The following is a 14,748-nucleotide window of genomic DNA, read 5'->3' on the forward strand; positions in this document are numbered from 1 at the left end:
AGACTGACACAACAATACAACAAGATAACAATACTAGTTGTAGTAGTTAGAGGGAAATGGTTGGGACCAAAAACTGGACACTGCTTGAGCTTACACCCCTTTCTGAAGAAAGTAACAACAGAACAAGTGACAAGGCTATTGGGAATTGCCACAAGACAGTAAGACACAGAGATGTGCAGACTGGTGAAACATAATTGCTCAGTGGTGACGTGGTGGTCAGCATGGGCTGACCAGTGAGGTCTGGTCATATGGCCTGGTATAGGCAGTGGCATGGCAGGCTGGCTGCATGGCTCCTATATAGTCCTGAGGATTCCAGTTACTTCCAGCTTCAGATTCCGCTAGGGAAAAGGTGAACTGATGAGTAACACGTGTGACACCAGCCAGCTCACCAACTGAAGGGGAGAGAGGCCTCTTTATGGAGAGTTAGGAACAAGTCACAGCTGTGGTCTGTTTTGTTGCACTCTTCTCAGATGAGTTGCTTGATCAGCCAGTAGACCAAAACAGATGGTAGAAAAGAGAAGATAGCATATCAAATAGTATTATTTATGGAAGTGTTTTGTGCCCTATTTTGGGAGCACTCCATTTACAGTAATGTGAGACAGCAAGTTTCTTGTTATATGGCGGAGAGCCGGAGGCAGCCGTTGAAATGGAGTGTCCACAGCATTTTAGGTCCTCAGCTGTGAAAACGTTTTGCCATAATAAGCTAGCTATGCAATGGCAACCCAAAAATGTATCTTCAGGCAAGAAGTTATTTGAGTCATGGATGATTCAGAACTTGAATTAGGCAAGAGCAGACAGGAACAGACAGATGTGATACAAACTGTATTCATGATAAGGAGAAGTACATGCAGACACATGATTACACAGCTTAAGTGTTATTTAAGTATGGTTATAAGATACTAGAGCGGTGTTATCAGGTTATTCTAGCACCATTTTCATATTATATGATACTGTACTGCTTTGATATGCACTTTTGGTCCACTTTAGATGATTGATAGCTGTGCAATATGTTTCAGATCTTGCTGTAACCTAAGTAAACCTGTGGTTTCTCAGCTCGACAATGCAAGTCAGAATTAGAAATTGTATCATGGTTGGATCAGTAAAAGTACCAGCTTTATGTAAACTCAAATGTAAGGATGAGATCCTGTGCCTCTCGGATAGGGACCACAGCGGCATCAAGAATCTGGAGCACACGGATCATCTTAAAAGATTTTTAGACAGTATAGTATCTTCATCGTATGAAGGAGACAGGGATCTGTTTTCCACAGCCTTTTCCTTTTTGATACCTGCTTTATATTATGTTGTCTTGCTGTCTACAGTGGAAAGTAAAATGGTTGGCAATGTCAATCATTGGCCACTACATTTTCAACCTTTCTGACTAAATCTAATGTTCAACGTTATTAGTTATTACTGCCATAAAGTAATCTGATGGCGGCTGAAAATGATCTGCCCCATCAGTCTGGCTGCTCATGCTAGCTGCCAGCAACATCCCTACACTAGTACACTCATAATATATTTCTTTCTACTACATTTGCCAAGTGTCACTCAGCTATGTTTAATACATTTCAAGAAACAAAAAAATAATTTAATGTAGTGATGTCTAATTTGTTTGTGTTTGAGGGAGAGAATGCAATGTATTGGAGGATTTTGCACTAAAGTGTTAAAGGACACAGGATCCCAAGTGACAATGGTAGAAAAAATGGCAAAACTGATACTTATCAGACCATTACAAGAACTTATTGATTCATGGTGTATTCGATATCTCCACAGCTAATGGAACAGAGATACATAAGCCAGCTGCACAGTGGTGGACTTTAGTATGCCAGAGAACGGAAATAGCCTATCTGTATGTGCCAAGCCTGCAGTGTTGGCGGTCGCGTGCACGTGTGGCAGTATCTTGAGTGTACAGGGTTTGATGAGGGCCCAGGTAGGGCCGGGCCTTAATTTTCGGGCCTGTTGAGAACTCTAGTTTTCACCGGCTGCCGGGCGTGCCTGCTCTAATAACTTTGGGGTAGGCCCGTCTAGAGTTTAAAAGGACAGGTATCAGTCAAAAGGGAGACATTGAAGAGGAAGGATCAACATATGGAATGTCAGAACAGGTTCTGACATATATCCATATATGGAGATCTAAGGGTTTGAGGTTAATTGTGACAGCAGGTCGCATTTACTATGACATCAGGGATCATCACTGATGATGTCACGTGATGTCACGAGACCTGGGCACCATATATGGGGGCTTTCCCCAGCCATGTAAGGGGCTTTTTAGTGATACACTGACTGACTGACGGACAAAGAATTTAAGATTTCATAGTAAATGTGACCTGCATTCGCAATTACAAGCCCAAAATGAAAAATATTTATACACAGCCATGCTTCAGAAAACCAACCAAACCCTCCATATGGCCCGTGGGCCTGCATGCGGTTCAGCAGCAGCTTATACAAAGACCTCAGGATGGAAGCACATCTGTGAATCACACAGGAAGTGATCTAATACTACAGATTATTATGCCCCATATGGACAAAACCGAAGTTTAACAGCTGTGTTAAACTCTAAAAGTAAAACTACAGTAGTAGTGTGTAAACATACAGACCTTAAGAAATGCTGTAGGCCTACTGCTGCTATACTTTTAGTTGTCCCTTTTTTGTAAGAAAAAAGAACAAACCTGCATACTGCATGACGCTACTCTTCTATAATATAATGTGTATACCTACCTCCCTCTGTATAGAGGTAATAGCAGTGGCATTATTTTGGTTCCACAAATAAAGGCAATGCATTTTCCCCGTAGAGATTCCATGAATATATCAATTTTAAGCCTATAATCAAGCCATCCAGGCCAGGGTCCTGGTGAATCATGACCATAACACATTTGATTCTGTGAAAAAGAAAAGCCTGTGTGGCTTGATTCTAGGCTTGAAATAAAATAAAATCTTTGGGGTAAAATAATCTTTGTGGAACCACAACATGGCCACCACTATGCCCTATACTATAGCCTATACTATATTACCCAACTTTATATTTGTACAATTTTTCTATTCCCTTTTCTCTGACTCTGAATACTACAAAATGATAGAGTGCACACAAGGAAAATAATTTCACCGACAGCTTTACACCTCACTCATTCTTGAGATGAGGGACAAAAGTGGAAAAAACATGTCCCACACATAAGAGCCTTATTATTGTTAAAAATAAATTAATTTAATAAAAATAAAAGCACTTGCAAAGTTAAATGTAATACAGTTGTGTATTATTATGCCATTAATTTCATTATAATTGTTTTCATATGCCATCTGAATTAGTTAAAAGCAGGCACTGTACCCAAAAACGCCTGTATTTAGCCTGTCCCCAGCAAGTGGTCATAATTTCAAACTGCTAAAAAAGTGTCTAATACTGTCACAATCACATAAATATACATACTAAATTAAAGTAGATTGTCAACAACATAGCAAACAATATACACAATAATTTTAATTTATATTTTCCATTAGATATCTCATATCAAATGTGTGTCCCACGTCTCCCGTCAACTCCGTCAGGTTTTTTAAAAGTCTTAAATTAATCAGAAAATATTGTCGACAGATTTAGCCTGAAGACTCCTTTTCCAAGACCCGTTTGTATTTGTTGCAACAGTGGAGCACCTGGTCTGACAAGCAGTCAATTGTTTGATATTTTAAACAAACAATGTTGATATCAGGGTGGTCACAGCTTTTACATGTCAACTCCGTCAGGACATTATTATGATCTTTGTTAAGAATTCCAAAATAATGTTTATTATAAAAGTTTAGGGTTAGGTTTAGCTAACAAATGAAGCAAAAACAAAATTGCTACATTGTACTACAGAGGGTTAAGATGAAAACAAATGACATTTTGTCAACTCCGTCAGACGTCAACTCCGTCAGGTTTTGTGTCTGACGGAGTTGACATGTATCTGACGGAGTTGACAAAAGTGTTCCTAAAACAATAAAATTATAGTTTTTGAATAATGGGACGTATTCTAATTTGGCACACAGTTAGAGCATGCCTTAAGGAACATTTTTGGCTATAGGGCCATCACAGATTTGTCTCGTGGTGACCATGGCAGCCATTTTCCAAAATTGCAGCCACCTGATGTTATTTTACAATAACTCAAGTTCTAGACCACCTAGGATCTTGATTCTGGTGACTAAGACTACATTTTCAAGGATGAGGGATACAGTGGTACAATTTAGATTTTCCCTGTGACCATGGCAGCCATATTTCAAAATGGCCGCCACCTGCTGTTATTTTACAATAACTCAAGTTCTACACCATCTAGGATCTTGATTCTGGTGACTAATCATACATTTTCAAGGATGTGGGATACATTGGTACTATTTAGATTTGTCCTGTGACTATGGCAGCCATTGTTTTTCAAAATGGCCGCCACCTGCTGTTATTTTACAATAACTCAAGTTTTAGACCACCTAGGATGTTGATTCTGGCGACTAATAATACATTTTAAAAGATGAGGAATACAGTGGTACTATTTAGATTTGTCCTGTGACCATGGCAGCAATTGTTTTTCAAAATGACCACCAACCTGCTGTTATTTTACCAATAACTCAAGTTTTAGACCACCAAGGATCTTGATTCTGGTGACTAATCATTACATTTTCAAGGATGAACTTTCTCTGGGAGGGGTCAGGGCTTATTTCAGGTGCAGGTTGAGTTGCTACTGACAGGACATTAAAAGGAGGTGGGCTTTCTGGCCTTTGACTTGTCCCTTTCAGGTACAGATGCACAGTTTGACTTCACTGGCCACTGCAGTGTGGCGTTGATCTTGGTGGCCTCCTGCCAGTGTTTCTCCATCCTTCTCATGACCTCTGTGTTCTGGGGCTCTGTTATAGTCAACTTACATTGTCTTGGCTGGAGATTGCTTTCCTGCAGGGTCCAGCCCAGTCTTGTGCAGATGGCTGCTGGCCCACCTGGAGGCCCCAACCTCACTTGTTCGGTTGGTGTGATTAGGTGGGGTGGTCTTCCCCAATCAGGATGAAGGGTTTAACCCTTTCAAACGGCAGTCTGGCCAAGTGTCTGTATTTAGTTGTGAGGCTAGATACAGGATACGATTTCTCACCCAGCCCCAGGTGACTTGAGGTGAAGGCTCCTTTGATTTGGTAACATTGCTTTGGTTGACATGCTGGGGACACAGAACGACACTGATGCCTTCAGTGTCTGCACATCCTGCCTGATAGTCCTGAAGGCAGATCTTCTGTCTTCAGTCTTTCGCTCACTGTTCACTGCTCACTGTTCATCTCAAGCAGGTCTTCAAGGTGTTTGCCTTTGCACAGGCTATATGGCTAGGACTCGTGCTTCAACCACTCAGAGAACTCCAACATGGTGTTGGTTGCTCCTGGGCCGCAGAGCATTGTGCGGCAGAATTCAGCTCTCATCTCTGGTGGCAGCTTGTTGAGGAGTCGTGCAACATGTGAGCCGCATCTAAGTTCTGTGTCTCCCTCTGGGCCTAGGGTAGACACTTGCTATTTTCCGTAACACTAATTGGTGGGGCTGTCCAAACTTGTTGTTGTCTCCACCAGGCCGAAGGTATGTGGGGAGAGTATGTTTTGCACTCCGTCCGTCCGTTTGTGTGTCCGTCCGTCCGTCCGTCCGTCCGTGTGTCCGTGACCAGCTAATCTCGGCCACCGTTAACCCGGTCCATGCCAAATTTTGCACACACACTCCCTGGATGCCAACGATGAACCTCTGCCCCAAACTTTCCAGAACGGCCTGTTATAGCGCCACCAAGAGGCCGCTTTGTGCAAAACAAGTTTTTGCACAGTACACCTACAGATTTTGTCCAAACATCACGTAAATTGGTACACAGTCTCTCTAGAGCCATTCAACGAAACGGGTCTTTCAAATTTATCACACTCCATCCTGATTGGTTAAGATTGGCTTCCAAAGTTCACAGGAGTGCTCAGTTTCAAACAAAATGCTGCAAATCATGAACACATCGCGTGATTTCCGTGAAATTGTGCACCCACATTCCCACTAGGCCGAGGACGAAATGCCACATGAACAATTTCAACTCAGCCTCAAGGTGGCGCTATAACTGTCCGAAAAGTGTTTTTACCTCTAACTGCACGGATCTGTGGATAACCTGGTGGAGACCTGTGCCCGGAAGGGCACTTTTTCTAGTTTAGTTGTCAATCGGGTCTCTGTTGGTGAAGTCGGGTCTTGGTGGTCTAGAAGATGAGTTAGTCAGGGGATATTAATACAATCTGGTAATACATTCCTTATCAAGAATTTTCTTCACCAATGTGTTTGGAAGGGTGTCTACTAACATATCCCACATTGCTTTATATTCAACCACCCTAGGGGAACTTTTGACAGCTGCTGAAAGTTGGGGTACCATCAACAACCTATATAAGGCAAAATGTTCATTATGCTTTAAGTAGCATGTGACATGTCAAACTAGGGAGTTTTCATGATTCTGAATGCATTCCAAACATTAGCTATGCACGAAGAACACTCCTTGGGCTGAAAACGGCCATAGCCGTCATCACAAAATGAGGTCAGCACATTTGGGCAAGTGGATATATGGCCGAATTTAGCCCAAGGGATTTGACCCCTAGTTTGGCCATATAGACTCCCTAGTTTGGCCATAGCCACTTGGTATGGTACCCAACTTTCAGCAGCTGTCAAAAATGTTCAATAGAAACCAATGTGGGATATGTTAGTAGACACGTTTACAAACACATTGGTGAAAAAATTCTTGGTAAGAAATGTATTCACAGATTTAACATTATTCTGATCATATTCCCTGACTAAATTGGTAAAATAATAGCAGGTCCACCATTTTTGAAAATGGCTGCCATTGTCACAGGATAAATCTAAATAGTACAACTGTATTCCTCCTCCTTGAAAATGTAGGATTAGTCACCAGAATCAAGATCCTAGGTGGTGTAGAACTTGAGTTATTGGGAAATAACAGAAAGTTGGTGGCCATTTTGAAAAATGTCTACCATGGTCACAGGACAAATCTAAATAGTACCAATGTATCCCACATCCTTGAAAATGTATGATTAGTCACCAGAATCAAGATCCTAGGTGGTGTAGAACTTGAGTTATTGTAAAATAACAGCAGGTGGCGGCCATTTTGAAAATGGCTGCCATGGTCACAGGGCCAATATAAATAGTACCACTGTATTCCTCATCCTTGAAAATGTGGGATTAGTCACCAGAATCAAGATCCTAGGTGGTCTAGAACCTAAATCAGTTAAACTTGTCAACTCCGTCAGATGTTCGTCAACTCCGTCAGACGTTCGTCCCGTGATGTTCTTGTTAATTTCCAAAGAAATAGAAAATTCGATGTTAAATCTTTTGTGCTTATGTATTGAAACACCAACTGAAATGATACGTAATGATGTTTTTTTTTTTTTTTTTACATGGTTTTCATGTTATAATATTGAAAATAAAGGTTGAAATGACGGATTTTAGAAATTGGATATTTCATAATAGTGTGATATTGGAACAAAACAATATTAAAAGAATTGTATTACTTAACTTGATTACTGAAAGCCATTATAAGATAACTGAGGACTTTATATTATTGTTGAAATTATCAAATTCAATTAAAAGGGATTTTAGTGTGTCTGACGGAGTTGACAAGAATCAGGTATTAAGTGCATAAATGTCCCATTTTAGAAAGAAATGTTATGCGAAAAACCTGTTCCTTCTCAAGATTGGTAGTTGAGACCTGTGTCTACAAATACATCTATTTGATTTGAATGTATCTTAAAAAAAAAAAAAATCTAGTTTGAAAAAAGTTTTGTCCCTTATCTCAAGAATGGGTGACCTGTAAACCTGTGATGTGACACATAAAACGGATTTTGACTCTCTGATGAAAATTGCAAACTCGACCTGAAAATTTACACTCTGTTTATTTAATAGGTGGCGAGATGGGGATACCCTTGTTACAAACATGCATACTAGCAATGATCACTATCGGAAAGCTATTTAACACTAATTTTAACAAGATAATAATCACTAAACCACCTTTACGATTTGAAATGAATACAAAATTACACATGTTTTACTCTAGGAGTTCTTTATATTCTCCACTAGAGGACAGGACAGTCTAATGAAAAGGTTTACACAGAACACAGTAAACAGATCGGTTAAAAGGCATTAGCAATCTTAGGGGGAAAAGTAGCCTAAGTTAGACATGTTGAAATTAAGAATCAACACATTTAGAAGGGCATTTGCTGTTTATACCCCCTCTGCAAAATGCATTCATGCCAAGACTTGTATGTTTTTAAAAAGAAGGCTGATTTCATTGGTATAGCCTAGTTTTGGGAGGGAGAGAGGGAGGGGGTGGCCCTTAACATGTTTCTAACATGCCATATGTGTACCACACAAGTTCGTTAAAATTGCACAGTTGCTTCTACAGTAGGCTATGTCTGAAAATAAAATCTCAAAGATTGTTGATAATTATGCAATCCTATAAAGGGGAGAAGCATCCCCATGGAGATCAGTTCAGAAAGTTCAGCCCCATAGCTGTCGAGTGCATCTCTGGCTTAAGGCCTGACAGTTGGAACAGTGAAGCATGAGCCATGCAGGCAGCTTAATCCACGGGCCCCAAATCATGTGGATGCAATTACAGCGCAGCAGCAGCACAGTCACCCTCGATTGCTCATTTCCGAGGTTCTCAATGGTGGAGACTGCGTCACCCATTTTATGAAAGACCCTCTGCGGGTTCATCGCAGATTTGTCATAAGGCACTAAAATATCAAAGCCGTAGTCGCTTAAAGCCTCCCAGAAGAGGAAGAGATAAGACATCTGAATTTTGAAACGGTGGTTTTGAGCTCCAAGCATCCACACCACACTGATGGTTTCCAGTAGTATATCTTAAAATAACGGTTTTCAGCAGCATAATCATAGATTTAATTTACTTAGGGATGTCCCGATCATGTTTTTCTTTTTGCTCCTGATCCAATTCCGATCATTTGATTTTGGATATCTGCCGATACCGATTTTTCCCGATCAGATAGGCCTATTATTTTTAGAACACTTATGCCATATCACAATAGTACAATATCCAATCTAATATCATATAATATTGATACTAGGGATGTCCCGACCATGTATTTTGCTCCTGATCCGATTCCGATCATTTGAAAATGGCGTGATCGGCTCCCCGATTTAAAATAAGTTTAGATGTGTCACAGTTTATGATGTTTTTTGATTGATTGGATAAGCCTACTTCACAGTTTGCATGGACAAGCACAGGGAGATGCAGTACAATACAAGGTCTGCTAAAGCTATCCAAGAAAGCCTATTGGATCTGATGTTGTACAATGTCAATTGTCAATTGACTTCAAATTTACTTATTTTACTTGTTTTCTGAGCTATGTGTTGTGAGCTTGCATGGTGCCATTTTTTTAATGGGGCTTAAATGGTTAAACATGATAGAGAAGTCAGATTTTGGAGAGTTGCTGGTTCAAATACATTCTGAGGGAAAACCGGGAAGTAGGAGGTGAACATTATAAGTGCCCAGCAAATCTTCCCTGGTCAAATAAAAGCTGTGTAATGGGAAATGTCTGGGAAGTAGGTCAAGGAACAATGGCAAGAGGTACCAAATCATTTGAGGAAACCCTGTGCATAGCCTGGCCCAACAGCTCCTGATGAAAACCAGATGTAACAGAAGGGAGAGGGCAACAATCTCAGGATGTATCCCTTTTCCTTAGGGGGAACTCCCTCCTTCGACCACCAATAGAGGAGGGTGATGCAAGAGTTCTCAAAACTACCCACAGTGAGCTGAGAAGTGATGATTGTTTTGAGAGGGAGCAAGCATTGTGCTTTTTGGACCTTTGTCTAGGAATACATTTATGGTGTTTCATCAACATTTGGTAATGTACTGCTAATCTGTCACGGTCAAAACATGATGAAGTTATAAAGAAAGAAACAGCATAACTAAAAAGACAAAAATGCAACCCTGCTGTCACTGCCTGTCAGACTAGTATCAATCAGTGTATTCCCTGTTGTGCAACTTAATTGCCATAGCATGCACTTACAGTGATGCATTGTGATCTTGCCGCCTATTCTTTTGATTATTGCTACGATTGACCTAGATAAGATAAGTTGCAAACAACTTTTATTAAGTTTATTTGAGGCATTACACTAGTGTTCTCTCTGCACTCTACTTGTGTGATTATTTACCTTGTTTTTTTGTTTGTTTTTTTAACCAAAGTTTATGCTTACTCTGCTCAAGGGGTTATAAATTAAATAAAGAATTTCAACACACAAATCCAATCTCACACTGTAAATCACACTAGATAAGAGTGTCTGCTAATTGCTTATGACAAGCCGACAACGGGTATTATTAGGTTCCCAAGTTGCATCGTTCTCAAGTAGGCCGGTGGCCGATGGGCACGTACAGGTCTAGTCTTATAAATTCAGTCAACTTACTTACAGTATCAAACTGTTACAAAATCATGGATGATGATGATGATGATGATTATGATGAACATCTGAAAGAGTGAGACTGATTAATTCTCAAAAAACTATTAGACAATAGCCAGTCACAGCAACACTGCTCTCATTTGGCTCAAACACCTCTCTTGGCTCAAACACCGCTCTTGGTTTAACGTGGTACATATAGTCCATGAGCCATGATGATTATCAAATGAGTGGGCTAAGAAATAGTTATCACCACTTCCCCAGTTGATTATTTACATGAAGACAATGATGTATTGTATTACAAGTTTTCTGAAATTGTACATTTAATATGAAAATTAGGCATTATTGGATAAAGCCAGAGTCCTTCTTATTTCACTTTGTTTACATGTCAGGGGACAAAGGTTTTACAAGGGGATATTCAATATACACTCCATCTGCCTCCTGAATCCCCACTTGCTGTATACATTTTCACATAACTAACTTATCTTACTTGATAAACTGATCATTTGGTCCTTCAAACGTTTTGGTTCATATGAACCAAACGTAATTTTGACTTGAGGTTGACTTGAACGCCTACTGAGTGGCAAACTACTTTCTGACACCTACTGATCAAGTGGTAAAAAAACTACTTTCCTGGCCTTGACAGCCCATACATCCAGACAAATCTGGTTGAATTGCATTAATCGATGTTAAACGACGTGGGTGGCCGGCTTAATTAAATCAAAATGATGCAAATATTGTAGACATTTTAACATGGCGCATCCTTGATCTCAACCTGATACCGTTTCAACTGCTTCCTGTCCTCTTGTTTACACATTCTATATCCGCCATAGAGATAGCAACCACAGCTGAATGGATAGGCTGCCTGGGAAACAGAAGGTCCCCAGTTCATGTCCTGGTCTACAGTAGCCCAAACATTTAGACTCTCGTAGAGGTTTTTTTCGATTCTGACGAATCTCTCTATGAGAGTCTAAACGTTTTACCCCCCCATAACGTCGCGAAGAGCAACGTTTGTGCCTCAAAATCACTCTTACCTTGTACAAATGTAAAATCTAAGCTGCTTTTAATTTTGCCCCACTTGTTTGTGAGGTGTTCGTCACCATATTAAACACCGAAACCGCTTATTTTTCAATAAAAAAGGTATTTTAATCCACTCTGTCTCGGAATCCTCCATTGTAAATGCGCAACAGAACATTGGCCATGCCCCTAGTGGCCAGGGTTCTCTTGCACATTTACAATGTAGAGAAAACCAAGATGGCCGCCAGATTCCAAGACAGAGTATGGACAGAGTCGATTAAAATACCTTTTTTTATTGAAAAATAAGCGGTTTCGGTGTTTAATATGGTGACGAACACCTCACAAACAAGTGGGGCAAAATTAAAAGCAGCTTAGATTTTACATTTGTACAAGGTAAGAGTGATTTTGAGGCACAAACGTTGCTCTTCGCGACGTTATGGCTCGTAGAGAGATTCGTCAGAATCGAAAAAAACCTCTACGAGAGTCTAAATGTTTGGGCTAGGTCTACAGTATGTGTGAGATGCGCCCCTGGCAAGATGATTTTATTATTTTTAATTACTTTCACAAGTCAAGGGTTGTAAAATGTATGTTAAATGGTCATGTAAAAATCCCTGCATGCTCCTTTTCCGGTCAAAGAGTTACAAGGTTTAGCCTTGGTAAAGCAACCTTTGTCTTGTAAACAAACAGCTTAACAAACACGTTTGTGCAAAATAGCTCTCTCAGATTTCCCCTCTGCCCTCCCCAGAGACTGAAAGTAAAAACCGTTGCAGTGTCGAGAGAAATATGGGCCCATGGTTGAAACAAAGTGAATTATCTGCTTGGCCTCTCTTTCGGGGATTCGGTCCAGCAAGGTCACATTACAGTACATTTGCTTGATAGTCGCTCAAGCAAGCGTGGAGTGTTTAATAAAGACACCCAGGTCAAGCTTGCCTGAAGTAATTATGCACACTTCAAAACCTCCCTCTGCACTGAGTAATTACATTACATTTCAGAGCCAGATCTCTGCGCAGAATGAAAACAATAAGCGATTTCCTTCCTCAATCACACACCCTTAATCACACGCCAAACAAGACTCCGGCCTAATGGGAATATGAAACTTTAGAGTTTTAGTTTAAACAGATGGATGTACAGTACATGGGTATGCCGACACAGACCATCTTTCAGAATATCAGAGTAAAATGTGTGTAGTATCTGGGATCCCCAATGCATGTGTGTATTGATGTCATGTAGCCCTATAGGGAACCAGTACGATGGTAACTCCAGAGTCCAGACAGCCTGAGCAAGGCTAGGAATCACCCCTTCTCCCTCCCCCTGGTGAGATAATGCTATACTGTGATGTATGCAAACATGCCTTCATAGTACCATTTCACAAATTCACAGTCTATATGTTTACATGGACATTATATGGTCCCATGTTACTAGGGATGGTATTTATTTGTGAACTCATGAGCCTATAGCCTATAGGTGCACGACGGCTATCTTTTTAAAATAAACGCTAAAACCTTAAATGAGGACAACGCCTCATAATTGATTGCTTGGTCTACTCCTATACTATTCACACCTGTGAGACTACATGTGAAGCATGGTTGAGGCAGTATGATAAAGCTGCACATTCATCATAATCACGGGTGTGTGTGTGTGTGTGTGTGACTGTGCGTGCCTGGAAGTGAGAGTTCCATTGTGAGCTCCTGTGCGTGTGTCTGTGCACGTGTGTGCACGTGTGTGCATGTAGGTGTTCTACATTGCTATTTTCTGTCTCCATGTCTCCACCGATGTGATATGCTCTATTCTTTATAAAGCATGCATTATGAATTTTCCTGCTTTTCACGTGTGGTGTTCTTCAGCCGAAAGTATGCATCTTCATCACTCCCCCCCCCCCCCCCCCCCCCCCCCCCCCGATACTTTACCTTTTCTGTGTATACATTTATTCATTTATATTCCTTTATGTTGGTGTTCAATAGCACTGATTTAAGAAGAAAATAAAGGTTAAACGGGTGGAGCTAGCTGTTTTGACAGACAGTTTGAGGATCCAGTGGACTTAGGAGGTTTTCGCTGAAGCACTATAATACTTATTCATATTTTAAAAGGTTAGAATAAGCACTTTTTAATACTTTCCATTCCATTTGAACCAACACAGAGACGTGTTCAACAATAGCATTGACTTGTGAAAAAATACTAACAGCTAGTGCAGTATACTTTTACAGCCAAATCCTTAATTTAAAAAGTGAAAATAACATAGTGTGTGTTGGATGCGGTCAATAAGTGGATATCAACATTACTTCTGTGTGCTTCCCCTTATGTGTATGTGATGTGATCCTCCGTTTGTTTGCAAGTGCATTGCAAACATCTAGAACACGTAAGATAAGCCTAGAGATAACTTTCCTTGGCCGCAAGGACTTAACTGTAGGCAGTACATGATCCTATCACTCACCAGTCCCTCCCTGCACTGAAGACACACAACATTCCAGCATTTCAGATCTTTGCTGCCCCACTTTTAACTACTCTGTTGAGTATAACCTGAAAAGACTGTAGGCTATCCTTTTTGTCTCCACCAGCCGAAGGCATGGGGAGAGTATGTTTTGCACTCTGTGTGTGTGTGTGTGTGTGTGTGTGTGTGTGTGTGTGTGTGTGTGTGTGTGTGTGTGTGTGTGTGTGTGTGTGTGTGTGTGTGTGTGTGTGTGTGTGTGTGTGTGTGTGTGTGTGTGTGTGTGTGTGTGTGTGTGTGCGTCTGTGTGTCTGTCTGTGGACAGCTAATCTCTGGCACCGTTGGCTTGATCACAGCCACACTCTGCACACACACTTCCTGGATGCCAGAGCTGAACCTCTGTCCCAAATTTTTCACATTGGCCTCTTCTAGCGCCACCAGGAGGCTGCTTTCTGCAAAACACTATTTTGGACAGTACACCTAAAGATTTTGTACAAACATCACACAAATTGGTACACAGTCTCTCTATAGCCATTCAACAAAACGGGTCTTTGACGTTCTTCAGACTCCATCCTGATTGGCTAAGATTGGCCTCCAAAATTCGTAGGAGTGCTCTCTTTCGAAACAAATGCCGCAAATCATGAACACATTGTGTGATTTCCGTGAAATTATGCACACACATTCCCACTAGGCAGAGGAAGAAATGCCACTTGACAATTTTCAACTCAGCCTCATCCTCATGGTGGCGCTATAACTGGCCGATTTGTGTTTTTACCTATAACTGCACTGATCTGCGTCAAACTTTGTATGCACACTCCCTACAGCCCAAATATCAATCCTGGTCGAGAGCTGTGTCTGAGGGGCACTTCTTCTAGTTGTCTTTCTTCTTGGC

The 14,748-nt window shown here is 40.8% G+C and overlaps 1 protein-coding gene across 1 annotated transcript in view; it reads left to right on the forward strand.

The window, feature by feature from the left end:
* Positions 1 to 14,748, forward strand: part of siae (sialic acid acetylesterase) — a 301,364-nt gene that overhangs the window by 78,329 nt on the left and 208,287 nt on the right. The gene's annotated exons all lie outside the window — the stretch shown is intronic.

The sequence above is a fragment of the Protomyctophum parallelum genome, assembly GCF_964188405.1.
Source record: "Protomyctophum parallelum genome assembly, chromosome: 9".
In the NCBI taxonomy this organism is placed as follows: domain Eukaryota; kingdom Metazoa; phylum Chordata; class Actinopteri; order Myctophiformes; family Myctophidae; genus Protomyctophum; species Protomyctophum parallelum.